The sequence below is a fragment of the Dendrobates tinctorius genome, unplaced genomic scaffold (genome assembly GCF_039654945.1).
Source record: "Dendrobates tinctorius isolate UK_male_01 unplaced genomic scaffold, ASM3965494v1 ptg000049l, whole genome shotgun sequence".
Lineage (NCBI taxonomy): Eukaryota > Metazoa > Chordata > Amphibia > Anura > Dendrobatidae > Dendrobates > Dendrobates tinctorius.
The window spans coordinates 25,500,464-25,516,550 of NW_027361717.1; the positions used below are offsets into that span (position 1 = coordinate 25,500,464).

The following is a 16,087-nucleotide window of genomic DNA, read 5'->3' on the forward strand; positions in this document are numbered from 1 at the left end:
GCCAACGGGTTTTATAAAGAAAGTTCTCTCCCCAAATGCAATAACAAAAAATTTAATCAGGACCTGGGCCAGATTCTCATCCTCACTAATGCCACTTCCATCACCTCTGATAAAAGTAGGGGACCTACCTGGCCTCTATTTAGATTGCCCTTTTCTTAAGGACACAGACTCTCTACATAAAATAAACGAAAGTCTAGATGCTTTCATGGAGGACGGTGTGATCCTCCCTCTGCAAGATTTACAAATGAGATTTCCACACTATCATATTAACTTTCTTCATTACAACAGGCTCAAAAACTCAATCAGATCGTATTTACAATCTGGACTTCCGCACAGAGAGTTGACCGCTTCTGAAAAGTTGCTGACTCAGAGAAATAAACCAAGGGGCATGTTGGGTAAGCTTTACCAGATGCTCCTGGCCCACTCAACCTCGGTTAAACGAGCGTTTATAATGGAATGGGAAAGGGACCTTGAGGTTGTATTGCAAGATTGGGAGGTTGAAAAGATATATAAAAACTTGCATGGTCCTTCTGGCTGTGTGAGGGTCCAAGAAAATTCTTACAAAGTCCTAACTAGGTGGTACACCACCCCTGACACTAGAAAGAAGTGGCAGCCTGATGCACCCTCTAATTGTTGGAGATGTTTCGGGGAGAGGGGAACTTATTTACACATATGGTGGCAGTGAGAAAATATTCAACCATTCTGGAGGAAAGTGCTTAAAATTGCAACAAGACTTTGTCAGCTTCCAAAACCCCCATCCTTGAAATTGATTTTTCTAAACTGGTCAAGGGATCTTGCACAATACAAACATAAAAAATTTCTTATGTATTTGTTAGCAGTAGCCAAAATGCTTATCCCCTTACACTGGTTATCACAGGACTGTCCTACCCTGGCAGAATGGTTGCACAAGGTGAACCAATTATATTACATAGAAGAAATAATAGCCAGCACGACCTTTAAGATAGGTCAATCTGAATTTACCTGGGCGCCGTGGACACTCTTTAGAGAAACAGATGAATACTTAAAACTACTAAACCCTTAGTAAAATTTATCAACTTGCCCTAAGACAAACTAAACTTGGAGCAACACTGGTTGACCATTTAGACAATAGGGCAAAACCCCTTGCCGAATGGACATCACCCCCTGACTGGAATTCCTACTCCATCCCACCCTTAATTACTCCCCCTTCTATCCACTCTACTTCTCTATCTTTTATTCTTTCTACTCAATTAAAAGTTTTTATTTTGTTACGACTGATGTGTACATCTTTTCCAGGGATCTACGTCAAAGATTTTGTCTGTGACTCATGAGTTTAAGCAATAAAACTTAGACGGATACTACCTGGTTTACTGCATAGCAACAAGTATCAAGCAGTAATATATGAGATGTGAATATACGATTAGTAAGATCAAACTGGAAATGTAAGAAACTAATAATGCTTGATCATATCAGTCACATGTAATGTTATTTCTCTTTGTTAAACCAATAAAAAGATGTTTAAAACACAAAAACACCCCGAAGGCATCAAAACTATGAATTAACACATGTGGAATTACATAATTAACAAAAAAGTGTGAAACAACTGAAAATATGTCTTATATTCTAGGTTCTTCAAAGTAGTCACCTTTTGCTTTGATTACGGCTTTGCACACTCTTGGCATTCTCTTGATGAGCTTCAAGAGGCAGTCACCGGAAATGGTTTTCACTTCACAGGTGTGCCCTGTCAGGTTTAATAAGTGGGATTTCTTGCCTTATAAATGGGGTTGGGACCATCAGTTGTGTTGTCCAGAAGTCTGGTGGATACACAGCTGATAGTCCTACTGAATAGACTGTTAGAATTTGTATTATGGCAAGAAAAAAGCAGCTAAGTAAAGAAAAACGAGTAGCCATCATTACTTTAAGAAATGAAGGTCAGTCAGTCTGAAAAATTGGGAAAACTTTGAAAGTGTCCACAAGTGCAGTGGCAAAAACCATCAAGCGCTACAAACAAACTGGCTCACATGAGGACCGCCCCAGGAAAGGAAGACCAAGAGTCACCTCTGCTGCGGAGGATAAGTTCATCCGAGTCACCAGCCTCAGAAATCGCGGGTTAACAGCAGCTCAGATTAGAGACCAGGTCAATGCCACACAGAGTTCTAGCAGCAGACACATCTCTACAACAACTGTTAAGAGGAGACTTTGTGCAGCAGCTTTCATGGTAAAATAGCTGCTAGGAAACCACTGCTAAGGACAGGCAACAAGCAGAAGAGACTTGTATGGGCTAAAGAACACAAGAAATGGACATTAGACCAGTGGGAATCTGTGCTTTGGTCTGATGAGTCCAAATTTGAGATCTCTGGTTCCAACGACCGTGTCTTTGTGCGATGCAGAAAAGGTGAACGGATGGACTCTACATGCCTGGTTCCCACCGTGAAGCATGGAGGACGAGGTGTGATGGTGCTTTACTGGTGACACTGTTGGGGATTTATTCAAAATTGAATGCATAGTAAACCAGCATGGCTACCACAGCTACCATAGGGATAGTTAGATTAATGTGTTGAGGCGGTAGGCCAGTCTGAAGAAATGCGTTTAAGGACATGCTTAAAAATGTGGGTATTGGGGATCATCACGAATTATCCTGGGTAGTGCATTTCAAAAAATAGGCGCAGCATGTGAGAAGTTTTGGAGACAGAAGTGGGAGATTCTGATTATTGAGGATGTTAATCTCAGGTCATTATTAAAATTGAGGGCACGGGTAGGGTGGTAGACTGAGACGAGGGAGGAGATGTAGGGTGGTGCTGAACCATGGAGTGCTTTGTGGGTGAGAGTGACCAACCCTATGCCCCATTAAAAATGAAATAATTTAAAAAAAACACATAGTTGGCATCACTGTGTTTGTAAAGGTCCGATCTATCAAAATATAAAGTAAATTAATCCAGTTGGTAAACGGAGTAACGAGAAAAGAAATGAAAAACGCCTAAATTACTTTTTTTTGCAATGAAATGCAAAAAGGAGACATTAAAACATCGTATCTACCCCAAAATGGTACAGTAAAAACATCAGCTCAAGGCACAAAAAACAATTCCTCACACAGCCCCATAGTCCGAAAAATGAAAACATTACGCATTCTGGAAAATGCAACAAAAGCTAAATTTTTTTTGCATTTTTTCACTATTTACATAATAATTAAAAACTGAAGATGTTTGACATCTGCGTACTCGTACTGACCTGGAGAATCAGATTTCCTGGTCAGTTTTACCATAGAGTGTACATGGTTAATAAAACAAACAAACAACAATTGTGGAATTGCACTTTTTTTGCATTAACGCCCTTGAATTTTCGTTACCGTTCTCCAGTTCACTATGTGATAGAATGAATGGTGTCATTGAAAAGTGCAAGTCGTCCGGCAAAAAAATCAAGTCCCTCACATGGCTATAGTGACGGAAAAATAAAAGTTTTGGCTCTTGGAATTAGGGGAAATGAACCTGAAACTGAAAAAATGTGAAATCTCCATGTCAAGAAGGGGTTAAGAAGATAAATCAGTCAAGATCTTTAGGAGGGAAATTTCACCAACTCCTACTGTTAAATCTGCACTTTGCTGGTGTCTCACTGACTAGCCCACCCGAGGTGTCCACAGGGGTCTGCAGGTAGGAAGAATTACCAGTCAGGTACTGTTGTAATAACTTTTTGGATTTGGGGTAACTGAGTAATATGGACACATTATTATAGGGGCACATGACACCCAGGGAAAATCAGTGTATGTCATGTAGGATGGCCCTGGTGGCACAGAAAATTAAAGCTACAATGTACTTTTAATTCTTTTTGGCGGCATTTGTATTTTTACCTTTTATTTTTATTTTCACTTATTAACCCCTTCCAGACCCATGACGCCTACGTAGGCGTCATGCCATAAATAGCGCTCTTGCGGGTCGGGTGACCGGGGTCAATGAAAGGTCACCCGACCCGCACACAAAGGACCCAATCAGAGCGATAGTAATATTTCATCAATGAAATTTGATGAAATATTACAATCCAGCCATGGCCGATGCTGCAGTAGTATTGAACATGGCTGGAGAAACAAATTTAACCCCCCCACACCGGCTGGCGGAGGCGATTGGCCCCCACCACAGACTGACAGCAGCGATGGGCTGCTGCTGTCATGATCTGCCCCCCCTCCTCTTCCCTCCGATCCCCCCTGCAGTCCGATCCTCCCCTCACCCTCCCCGGCACCTGTCACGTCCCACTCCGGCTCCCCGCCGTCCCTCCTGCATGGGCGCCGCCATCTTTGAAAATGGCGGGTGCATGTGCAGTATGATTGTAATATTTCACCAATTAAATTTGGTGAAATATTACAATCGGTCCATGGCCGATGCTGCAATAGCATCGGCCATGGCTGGAGAAGCAATCAGACCCCTCACCCACCGACTGATGGCGCCGATCGGCTGCCGCCACAGTCTGACGGCAGCGATTGGACGCCGCAGTCATCATCAAGTCTTCTCCCCCTTTCCTCCGCTCCCCCCAGCCTTCCGCTCCCCCCCACCAGCCCCGGTATCTTCTGTCCCTCTGGCCGTCCCGGTGTCCTGCGTCATGGGAGCCACCATCTTGGAAAATGGCGGGCACATGCGCAGTGCGTCGGCTGCAGATTCATTCATTTATTTTGATCACTGTGAGAAACTCTCACAGTGATCAAAATAAAAAAAAGGAAATAAACCCCCCCTTTATCACCCCCACAGGTAGGGACATATAATAAAATAAAGAAAATATTTTTATTTTTCGGTTAGGGCTGGAATTAGGGTTAGGGCTGGAATTAGGGTTAGGGCTGGAATTAGGGTTAGGGCTGGAATTAGGGTTAGGGCTGGAATTAGGGTTAGGGCTGGAATTAGGGTTAGGGCTGGAATTAGGGTTAGGGCTGGAATTAGGGTTAGGGCTGGAATTAGGGTTAGGGCTGGAATTAGGGTTAGGGCTGGAATTAGGGTTAGGGCTGGAATTAGGGTTAGGGCTGGAATTAGGGTTAGGGCTGGAATTAGGGTTAGGGCTGGAATTAGGGTTAGGGCTGGAATTAGGGTTAGGGCTGGAATTAGGGTTAGGGCTGGAATTAGGGTTAGGGTTGGAATTAGGGTTAGGGTTGGAATTAGGGTTGGGATTAGGGTTAGGGTTGGAATTAGTGTTAAGATTAGGGTTAAGGGTGCATGGGGGATGGGATTAGGGTTAGGCTTGTAGTTAGGGTTAGAGTTGGGATTAAGGTTAGGGGTGTGTTGGGGTTAGAATTGTGGTTAGGGTTATGATTAAGGTTGGGATTAGGGTTAGGAGTGTATTGGAGTTAGGGTTGGAGTTAGAATTGAGGGGTTTCCACTGTTTAGGCACATCAGGGGGTCTCCAAACGCGACATGGCGCCACCATTTATTCCAGCCAATTTTGCGTTTAAAAAGTCAAACAGTGCTCCCTCCATTCCGAGCCCCGACGTGTGCCCAAACAGTGGTTTACCCCCACATATGGGGTATCAGCGTACTCAGGAAAAATTGCACAACAACTTTTGGGGTCTAATTTCTCCTGCTACCCTTGGAAAAATAAAAAATTGGGGGCTAAAATAATTATTTGTGTGGAAAAAAAAGATTTTTTATTTTCATGCTTTTGCGTTATAAACTTCTGTGAAGAACTTGGGGGTTCAAATTGCTCACCACACATCTAGATTAGTTCCTTGGGTGGTCTAGTTTCCAAAATGGGGTCACTTGTGGGGGGTTTCCACTGTTTAGACGCATCAGGGGCTCTGCAAACGTAACATGACGCCCGCAGACCATTCCATCAAGGCGACATTTCAAAACGTCACCAATTCCCTTCCGAGCCCCGACGTGTGCCCAAACAGTGGTCCCCCCCAACATATGGGGTACCAGCGTACTCAGGAGAAACTGGACAACAACTTTAGGAGTCCAATTTATCCTGTTACCATTGTGAAAATAAAAATTAGCGGCCTAAAAAAAAATTTTTTGAGGAAAATTTTTTTTTATTTTCACGGCTCTGCGTTATAAACTTCTGTGAAGCACCTAAGGGTTCAAAGTGCTCACTATGCACCTAGGTAAGTTCCTTGGGGGGTCTAGTTTCCAAAATGGGGGCATTTGTGGGGGAGCTCCAAAGTTTAGGCACACAGGGGCTCTCCAAACACGACATGGTGTCCGCTAACGATTGGAGCTAATTTTTCATTCAAAAAGTCAAATGGCGCTCCTTTCCTTCTGAGCCCTGCCGTGCACCCAAACAGTGGTTTAACCCCACATATGGGGCACCAGCATACTCAGGACAACCTGGACAACAACTCCCCAACAGGCAGGTAAATGTCCCCAATAGCCAGGATAGTCCCCCAATGGGCAGGTAAATGTCCCCAATTGGAAGGTAAATGCAATTTTTGCAATTTATTTTTTACTTTTTGCATACAGATTAATTTACTTTTTCAGCTCAGACCTAGTTTCTCATTTAGTTCAATGTGCATTCTGTGCTGCATTACATACCCCCCCCTCTGTTCAAACTTGTGGGGTTGAACACTTGTCACAAACCATGGGCCTCGAGACTGGGCACCCATGTCACCTTGCCCTACCATTCGAGAAGGCCCTCTCAGTCGTCTTTGAGCATCAGCTCCCTAGACGTAGTCCATCACTGTCACTGTATCCCTCTCTGTGACCAACACTTTATCGGACTTTGCCCTTTTCCGTTTCAGAGTTAAACTGTTAGGCCTCCCCCGCCCCCAGTGGTCCATATGTTGGCTTTGAGCTTTGGCCCTTAAGTCACAGTCCATCTGTGTCACCAGACCCTTGTTAGTCTCCATATTTCTGCCGTATGCCCGATCACCCGACCCTTCTCTTACTGGCTGGCTCTCCCGGTTGGTACGGTCAGAAGTCCCACTTACAGTCGAGTCAACTGTCTGGCCTGAGTCTGACCCATTTAGTACCTCACAGGAGCTAAGGTCTCAGTTTCGTACTGACAGTAGAACTGCCACTTGCAGATTCTCGATGTTCTTGTCTTGCGCTACCTGCCATTTCATTATTTGGAGGATCCCTTTGGGTCCTTACACCTTGGGTTGGAGGCAGCCGCCACCTGATGTTCTGCATCTGTTTATTAATCTGCAGTCGGTCCAGTCTCAACTGCTCTCTCTCCTTCAGGTATGTTACCCGATATTCCAATAGCATTCGGATGTTCCTAAGGTTTTCCACGGAGCCAACAACAATGAGTGGAACCATGTCATCTTCAACAGCTACTTGGATTTCACCAGCAGGTGGCATCCTCACGCTCTTCACACCGGATCTATTCACCATCCCCTGCATCACCTTTCCAAGTCTTCCAATAACTTTCCCCCACCAGATTTCTGGGTACCAGAATGATGTCTTCCACAAAGCCCAGCCGATTTTGACCTTCCCTCGGGAGCTCCAGATGTCGAGCGGCTTCCTTATTCCTTACACTGATCTTTTGTTTCGTGCGGAGGCATTGTAGGTGCATATCCCTCAGGACAGCCACCCGCTTCACTGTGACTTCCCTTTCTGCCAGTATCACCAACTGGTTTGTCCCTGGGGCCCAGTTCACACTATAGGCATTTACTGCCTTTTTAAAGGCCTCATGCACACCCTCACTGGCACATGTTTCTCTCATATCTTCGGGTACCTCCGTCATGTACTTGAAGAGCGAAGCCTCACTCTCTTCAAGGACAGACGGCTCCTGGTTTACCACGGACACTTTCCTCAAGACATCTGCCACAACCGGGTGACTGTCTTGTTCAGCACTGGCCCCAAAAGCTCCTGAGATTTACACCTTTCAAGACCACTTGGCAAAATGGACATTGGCAGCTCCGCCTTGTTATCACTCGGGCACGGCCGCTGTAAGACTTCGTCCATCAACTTCTCCTCCTGCAGAAGACCTTTTACTGCTCCTCTGAGCACTTCCACATCTTCCCTTAGGGTCTTATTCACACTTTGCCATGTTGACAGGTGACCTCTGAGCTCAGAGACTTGCTTCTCCATCTCATCCACTCTGGGCTCAGCCGGTTGTCTCAGGGCCTTTTCTTGGACGATATGTTCTTTAATTGTCTTTAGTTCAGCCTGTATATCTGCCACCTTTTTCTTTTCACAAGACCACCTCTTAGAGAGGCCCTGGAACTCCTGAGCTTACTTCTTTCCAAACCGGGCCTTGACTTCCGCAAACTCGGACTCCAGGTGGCGCAGCCGCTCTAGCGGCGCGAAGTGGGCAACTTCCATACTCGCCATCTTCAAACATTCCTTCGCCAGATATTGACAGATCTCTTCGCGCCCTGTCTCGTACGTGCGCTTCTACCTGGTGAAAACTGTCAGCTCGCTCTTACCACGTACACATGTCCGTGGTCAGTTTGTCCACTTGACCCTCTAGTTGTCGGGTGACAGCGGTCAAGTTGGACAGCTTCTCCGTCTCCCTCTTTATCTTAACAAAGGGTGCAGTTTGTACAGCCCCTTTCCGGCCTTTACCCCTCCAGCGACGGGAGGAAGTCTTGCCACTAAGGCCTCTTTCACACATCAGGTTTTCGCCGTCAGGCGCGATCCGGCGCTTTTGACAGAAACCGGATCCGGCGAAATGCAATGCCGGATCCGGTTTCCCCCCCATTGACTTGCATTTGCGCCGGATGGCCATGCGTTTCATCCGGTTTTCGCCGGATCCGGCAATGTGTCGCGATCCGGCGTCTGGAAAAAACGGCTACTGTAACGTTTTTTGTCTCCGGCGAAAAAGCCGGACACGCCGGATCCGGCACGTCCGGCTTTTTCACACAATGAAAGCCTATGAGCGCCGCAATGCGCCTGATCCGGCGAAAGCCGGATCCGGTCTTTTTGGTCTGAGCATGCTCAGTAGCTCTGCCCACTACAACCTGTCAAAGAAGGGCTGTAGGAACATGCTATATATAGTTTTCCAGTAGCCAATCCCGTTCGGAAGGCCACAAGGGTCAATTTTAAAAACCAGATCCGGCGTAATCCGTCGAAAAACGGATAGAAAAACGGATGAACCGGATGAGACGGATCCGGTTTTGTCTGTCAAGAACAAGACGGATCCGGCAGAAAACCGGATCCGGCACATCAGGTTTTACAAAACATTTGCCGGATCCGGCATTCCGGCACGACGCCGGATCGCGCCTGACGCCGAAAACCTGATGTGTGAAAGTAGCCTTAGACCTGAGTCAGCCTTACTGCACTCCTTTCCACTGTCGTCACCATCTGAATAGGAGTCACCACCCGACTGGTCATCCTGTAAGTAGCGGTCCCTATTTTTAACAGTGTTGGTCCTCACTCCCGGAGCTTCTGTCTGCACAATATTGTCCTCCGCCCTAGTGGTTGCTAATGGCAATAACACGTCACTGTCACCCCCGGAGACTGTGTCACACCCCACAGTATGGAAAACGCTCATGTTGCTCTCTGTTCGGGTGTCAGCTCCCTTCTTTTTTCCTACCACATCTTTATCAGTCACACTGTGGTACCCGTCAGGTGACATGTCCGTAAGTTGGGCAGACGCACCCTTTCCTACGGGGAAGCGGCCACAGAGAGAGAGAGAGAGAGAGAGAGAGAGTACTGACAAGAGTACTGACAAAAGTCAGCGTGCGAAGCAGGAGCTCCTAAGAGGTAACCCCGGACAGGGGGAAAACTGTGTTGAGGCTATAGTGCCTGTTTGCTGGACATGGCACAGCCTGTATGACCACAGGTCTGATAGAGCGGAGCTCTATTATGAACATTCATCTGTCTGATGTAAGACTGTTACCTGTTGTGAGCTCATTTTTGGGTTTGCCTCTGGCTTCTGGTGAGGGTTATGGAGCTGGCTGTGCTGACAGAGGAGTAGTGAGTTCTCTATCTGGACTCCCACTGTGGGTGAAGGGCGGTAATGAAGCTGATCTAAATGGCAGAGACCGGCCACCTGAGGAAGAGGACTACGATCACCGTTCCGGACAATGCCTTACTCACTAGGCCGCCTCACAGTTCCAGACCCACATCCGGGCAATAGCTCCCCAAACGCAGGCAGTCACAGACTCTGCTCATACACGTGGCCTGTCTGGGTGCTATTCAGGATGTCCGTCCCCTCCTGGGACCATCCAACACACACAGGCCTCACCGGATGCTATTCAGGGATCCGACCCTACTTTCCCAACACAACGGCCCCACCAGATCCAAAGTCTCGCCATGTGCTCCAGGGATACGATCCTCCTCCCAGGATCTCCCAACACAGTCCTTAGAGGACCTAGCAGTCTGAAACATTCAGGAACACACATGACCCACCCTGGTCACATTATATGGCCCGTAACCACACCCACAGGGGAGGTATGGATCACATGGTCATGACCTCACTACAGGTTCTATTCCACACAGCCACACACACAAAGGCTTTACTTTGGGCGTTCAGACACACGCCCCTGGGTGGGTTTGCAGGTGACTGGTCCCACCCAATTCACCAAGTTACCTGGAAGCCTCCCCATTGAAAAACAGAAATCATCAGCAGTACCTCTGCTGATCAATACACAATCCAGTTTCCATCACAGGGCACCCACCCCTGTGATACATACCGGCCATTTACAATCCTGCCGCCCGCCATTTACCCATCACAATAAAGGAAATGCCTGCATGCATATCCTGGGAAACCCATACAGTGCCCCCTAGCTGTCACAGGGGTTACTGCATCACAGTGCATATAAGGGTGTGACCAACCTGTTTCTGAGTAGGGAAATCCATCCTGTCTGGCCTATGCTTTTACTGGTGGTTCAGTCCCTCGGTCCTTGTTCACATTTACGTCACGACAAGTGGAAAGGTTTTAAAAACAAGAGTCAGGACTGTCCCACAAGGGTTGTCGTGACGTGGCGGGATGGCTTGTACATTCTTTTGATCAAAATTATGTTTACTAAATACTTATTATTATTACTACCTTCATGCAGTTTTTGCAATTTATTTTTACTTTTTTATTTTAGGATATTTGTTTTTTGCTTTTTGTTTTCTTTGTGTAAAGGTCATGTGTTTATATGTATTTACATTTTGCATATACATTAATGTCCACAATTGGCAGCATAGGTCCCAAGTAGGCAGGTAAATGTCCCCAACAGGCCGCATAGGTCCCCAATAGGCAGGAAAATGTCCCCAATAGGCAGGTAAATGTTCCCAACAGGCCGCATAGGTCCCCAATAGGCAGGTAAATGTCCCCAATAGGCAGGTAAATGTTCCAAGTAGGCAGTATTTGTCCCCAATAGGCAGCATAGTCCCCAATAGGCAGCATAGTCCCCAATAGGCAGGTAAATGTCCCCAATAGGCAGGTAAATGTCCCCAATAGGCAGCATAGGTCCCCAATAGGCAGCATAGTCTCCAATAGGCAGCATAGTCCCCAATAGGCAGGTAAATGTCTCCAATAGGCAGCATAGGTCCCCAATAGGCAGTATAGGTCACCAATAGGCAGGTAAATGTCCCCAATAGGAAGGTAAATGTCCCCACTAGACAGGTAAATGTCCCCAATAGACAGGTAAATGTCCCCAATAGACAGGTAAATGTCCCCAATAGACAGGTAAATGTCCCCAATAGGCAGCATAGGTCCCCAATAGGCAGCATAGTCCCCAATAGGCAGCATAGTCCCCAATAGGCAGCATAGTCCCCAATAGGCAGCATAGTCCCCAATAGGCAGCACAGTCCCCAATAGAAATACATGCCTCTTCACATAAACGCTCTCATCCAAGTGCTGACGGCAGTGCGGTGTATTCACAAAATATACCTGTGCCAGGGAGACGGCTGAATAGGGTAGCCAGAAGACAAGTGCGAATTGCAAATCTCCCAGCAAGAGATGTAACCCCAGAGGAGGAGACCCGGTCATGTGTTATCTGTATGAGTGAATATGAGATCGGAGAGCAGGTCACAGTCCTTCCATGTGACCACAGCTTCCATCAGGGCTGTATTTCTAGATGGCTCTGCTCCACCCCCCACTGCCCCCTGTGCCGCACCTACTGCTTCCAATGAAGCACCATGTTCATGGTGCAGACAGTGGAAGGGACCATACTGAATTCCAGCCCAGGTAAGGAAGACGCACATACATTAACACTACGTTCAATTGAAGGCTGTAAACAAAATAACACTTTTAATTTTCCTGCATTTCTGGTCTTTCGTTAGTTTAACATCAGCTTTGGTCAACATCTCACCAAGCGTGAAGGGCTATGATCAGGGAAATCATCTAATCACCAGATGGTAAGTTATCTACCATTACTTCTCCCTCCGCCCCATGATATGTATATTACATGTAACATAGAATTAATTGTTATTTTCTACTTTTTGTAGACGGAAGATCCAAGTCTGGAGAACATTGAGGAATTAGATCAGAACGACCTGCACTTCATGTAAGTAGATATTAGACTTTCTTCCTTTTATTCTCCAGCTCAGATTTAGTTACTTTTTATTAAGAATCTACTGATGGGATGTAATAACTTGGTGTCTTCTCATTTCAGAAATCTGCAGAAGTTACAGATCATTTCCATAATGATCCACAGATTCCTCATCTCTTCATAGAGTCGCTGACTCCATCATGTGCAGTGATGCTGGTAACAGCTGCAGCCCCAGACTATAATATCGTCATATATTACATTCATTACAGAATATTCCTAAAATAAATAATATTTACCATCTCTACATCTGGTTGTGACTTTACTACATAGAATGATGCTACGTAACATTAGGAGCAGATAATGGTAAGTGAGGGATTTAGGCTATGTGCACACGGTGCAGATTCTGCTGCGGATCCGCAGCGGATTGGGCCCTGTGGATTCGCAGAACTGCATGTGATGTACACTAGCATTATAGGCTATGTAAAACAAAATCCACAGTGCACATGCTGAGGTTTTTTTTCGCGCAGATTTGGTGCGGGATGAAAAATGCAGCATGTCACTTATTTTATGTGGTTTTGCTGCAGTTTTCCATATGCTCCATTCTAGAAATCCGCAGGAAACATGCAGTAAAACCGCACAAAAAATGCACTAAATCCGCAGGAAAAATGAAGGTAATTTGACCTGCGGATTTAGTGAAATCTGCGCGGAAAATTCCAAAGCAGAATACGCACCGTGTGCACATACCCTTACTGATTTTCTATCAGTTGGTATAGTGGTAGCAATAACAGTTAAAGGGGAAAAGGGGATGTCCAGCACTTTTATATTGATGGCCTATCTTTAAGATAGGTCATTAATGTCAGATTGATGGGGGTACCACACCCAATAAACCCGCCGATCAGCTCCAGACCTTTGGTCCAGTGCTCTGCAGCTCTCATAAGGGCCCGCATGTGGTCGGCCCTCGTGTCCTTGGGGCCTTTTTGCAGGCTTCGGAACTTCCTGCAGTACTACTACGCGGTGAGGTTGAACTGCTGGATCAGAGCCTGTTTGACGCTCTCCTAGTCCAGTTCCGCCCCGGCAGGTAAGTCCCCCAAAACTTCCAGGGACTTACCCCTCAAACAGGGGGGGTCAGGTACTTGGCCCACTGATCCGAGGCCAGATGGTGCTGTCGGCAGGTCCGCTCAAAGGCTCGCAGAAAGGAGTCCAGGTCTCTGTCCTTCTCCAGCAAGGGGAAGTCCTCGGCTTGGACCTTGGATGTCTTGGGTTCCGTAGGTGCTGGGGTGGGCCGTAAGGAGGCCCTGCCGAGCCAACTCCTGCTGATGCTGTCGATCTGCTTGTGCCTCCTCTCGATCTGCCTGGCGCTCTGCCGCTTTCAGGAGGGCTGCCTAGGCTTCCTCGCTCCCCACTTCGAGACATGCCAGGGCAGCTTGAAAGAGTGCCTCCGATCTGAGCTGTCCAGGAATAAGGGCAGTAGGAGGGCGTTCTCCTGCAGGGTACTGCACTGGTGGCGAGACGCTTGGGGAGCCTGGAAGGAACCCCCCTGGTTCACCCCTTCTTTGGAACCAGTACAGTTATTCTCCACATAACGGGCCAGCTCCACGGCCATCACTTTTGTCCGGCTTCCAGTGTTTGCAGCCAGTCTTTTCTGGCAACCCGAGCACCCACACCTCTACAGTACTTGCTCTCAGACTGTCTATTACTGAGCTCATCTTAAGATCCCAGCAACACAAGCTACTGCTGGTAGTCCTTAGTGTCTGGGAGTAGGGATCCCACGCACACTATTATCTCGATCCCACCGTGCTGCCACCAATCTATGAGAGTTCTCACAGGGGAAGGGGGGTCAACTTCGCTCACCTTAGGGGGAGGGAAGAGAAGGACCTAGCAGGGGTCAGCTCTCTGGAGCAACCACTTGCCCCAGTCAGGGAACTGCACTGAGGGCAAATAGTCGCCGGAAAGGCTTCCAGTATATGGTACTAGTAAGTGAGGCGCTCCCAGTGAGAGGTGATATATATCATCAGTCCAGGCTGGGGATATATAAACCTCCTGGCCATCAATGCCAGAGTTCCTCACTAAAACAATACGGTATTCTGCCACCAGATTCTCATTTGAAATAAGCCCCGTCCGACAGCAAGCTTAGGGTGGTTTCACATTAGCGTTTCAGGGCGCAGCGATGACCTGCGCACGGCCGCGGCTAAGCTCCGCCCCTGCCGCGCCTCCTCTGGTAGCTCCGCCTACCGGCGCATGACGCTGCATGCGTCCTGCGTCCCCTATCTTTTTCACTGGAGACGCAGGCCATGCGCAGTATGCGTTTGGCGGCGCATGCGTCCTTTTGACGGTGCGCCGACCAGCGCCAAACGCAACCTGTTGCAATTTGGTTGCGCTCGGCGCACCGTCAAAAAGACGCATACACCGCCAAACGCATACTGCGCACAGCCTGCATCCCCAGTGATAAAGAAAGGGGACGCAGGACGCGTGAAGTGTCATGCGCCCGTAGGAACCAACCCGGCAGCGTATAAATAACCAGCCGAGTGTGAGGTTGTGGGGATTCATGGAAAGGGCAGCCCAAGATTAATTTTATATTTAATCGCCTAGAAGGCGGACTAGAAATATACAAGCATATATTTACAGAACAATATACAATTATGCAGTCAGGGGTGTAGTACAAAGGATAAGGTCTAGATAGGTTGCAATTACCGTGTTATGTAGCATGTGACCACAGGGAGGCGCTGACGGATCACAGGTCCAAATCTTAGTTACAGGCTTTCCTGGATCTGTCTGATAACGGGTCCTCCAGCCAGAAGAAAAACTGAGCTCCAAGTGAAGAGCTATAATAATAATAAATATTATTTATTTTTATATAGCGCTAACATATTCCGCAGCGCATTACAGTTGGACACATTATCATCGCTGTCCCTGATGGGGCTCACACTCTAAATTCCCTATCAGTATGTCTATGTGGGAGGAAACCGGAATACCCAGAGGAAACCCACGCTAACTCACGGAGAACATAAAAAATCCTTGCAGATGTTGTCCTTCGCGGGAATTGAACCCAGGACTCCAGCGTTGCAGTGCTAACCACGGAGCCACCATGCTGCCCACTTAGCTTCTCCCACACTCAGCGCCCACCCCTGGGCTTGTGCAGGCTCTCTCCTCCCATCTCTGAGAGTATGATTTCCAGTCCAGAACCGGAATGACCCACAAATTTCTGCCCGAAGCTCTGAATGGAATGGCAGCAGTGCCACTGGATTTGGCTGGATTTTATCTGCACATAAAGTACAAAATATGCCTCCCGCATGTAATTCCGGGTGGCTAAGCTTTATAATTCAGTAGTCTAGAGTGCTACTAGTGGCTAAGTAACATGGGTGCATGGGGAAAGGAACACCGATTTGGATAATGTGCTCGGCTAGTCTCAGATATTGCATTTTCCAGATTCAATACCTCATAGCCTTGCTGTTATTTGTTGTATGACAAAGCATATCCATGTGTTTCAAGTCGGACAAAAGACTTCAATTTGTCTGTAGCTTGCAGGGGATTTTGCACCTTTGTGTCAAACGCTTCAAAGGGCCTGTTCCTAGCTTTTTAATTAAAGATAAACACTGCATGGCTTTTTATGGCCTTGGGGGATGCCAGGATGGGGGCACATTTCAGGAGTGGAGAGAACTGTACATCATCCTTCACAGCCAGTCTGAAGAAATGCGTTTAAGGACATGCTTAAAACTGTGGGTATTGGGTATCCTCACAAATTATCCTGGGTAGTGCATTCCAAAAAATTTG

At 47.1% G+C, this 16,087-nt stretch overlaps 1 protein-coding gene across 9 annotated transcripts in view; it reads right to left on the reverse strand.

The window, feature by feature from the left end:
* The window catches only part of LOC141091154 (uncharacterized), a 258,846-nt gene that overhangs the window by 194,088 nt on the left and 48,671 nt on the right, over positions 1 to 16,087 (reverse strand). For 8 of the 9 annotated variants that reach the window (XR_012232438.1, XR_012232439.1, XR_012232437.1 and 5 more), the window contains one exon: positions 15,008 to 15,138. The exons of the other annotated variant lie outside the window; for it this stretch is intronic. The gene's annotated coding sequence lies outside the window, so the exon portion shown is untranslated. The remainder of the gene's footprint in view (positions 1 to 15,007; positions 15,139 to 16,087) is intronic. 9 annotated transcript variants of the gene reach the window in all.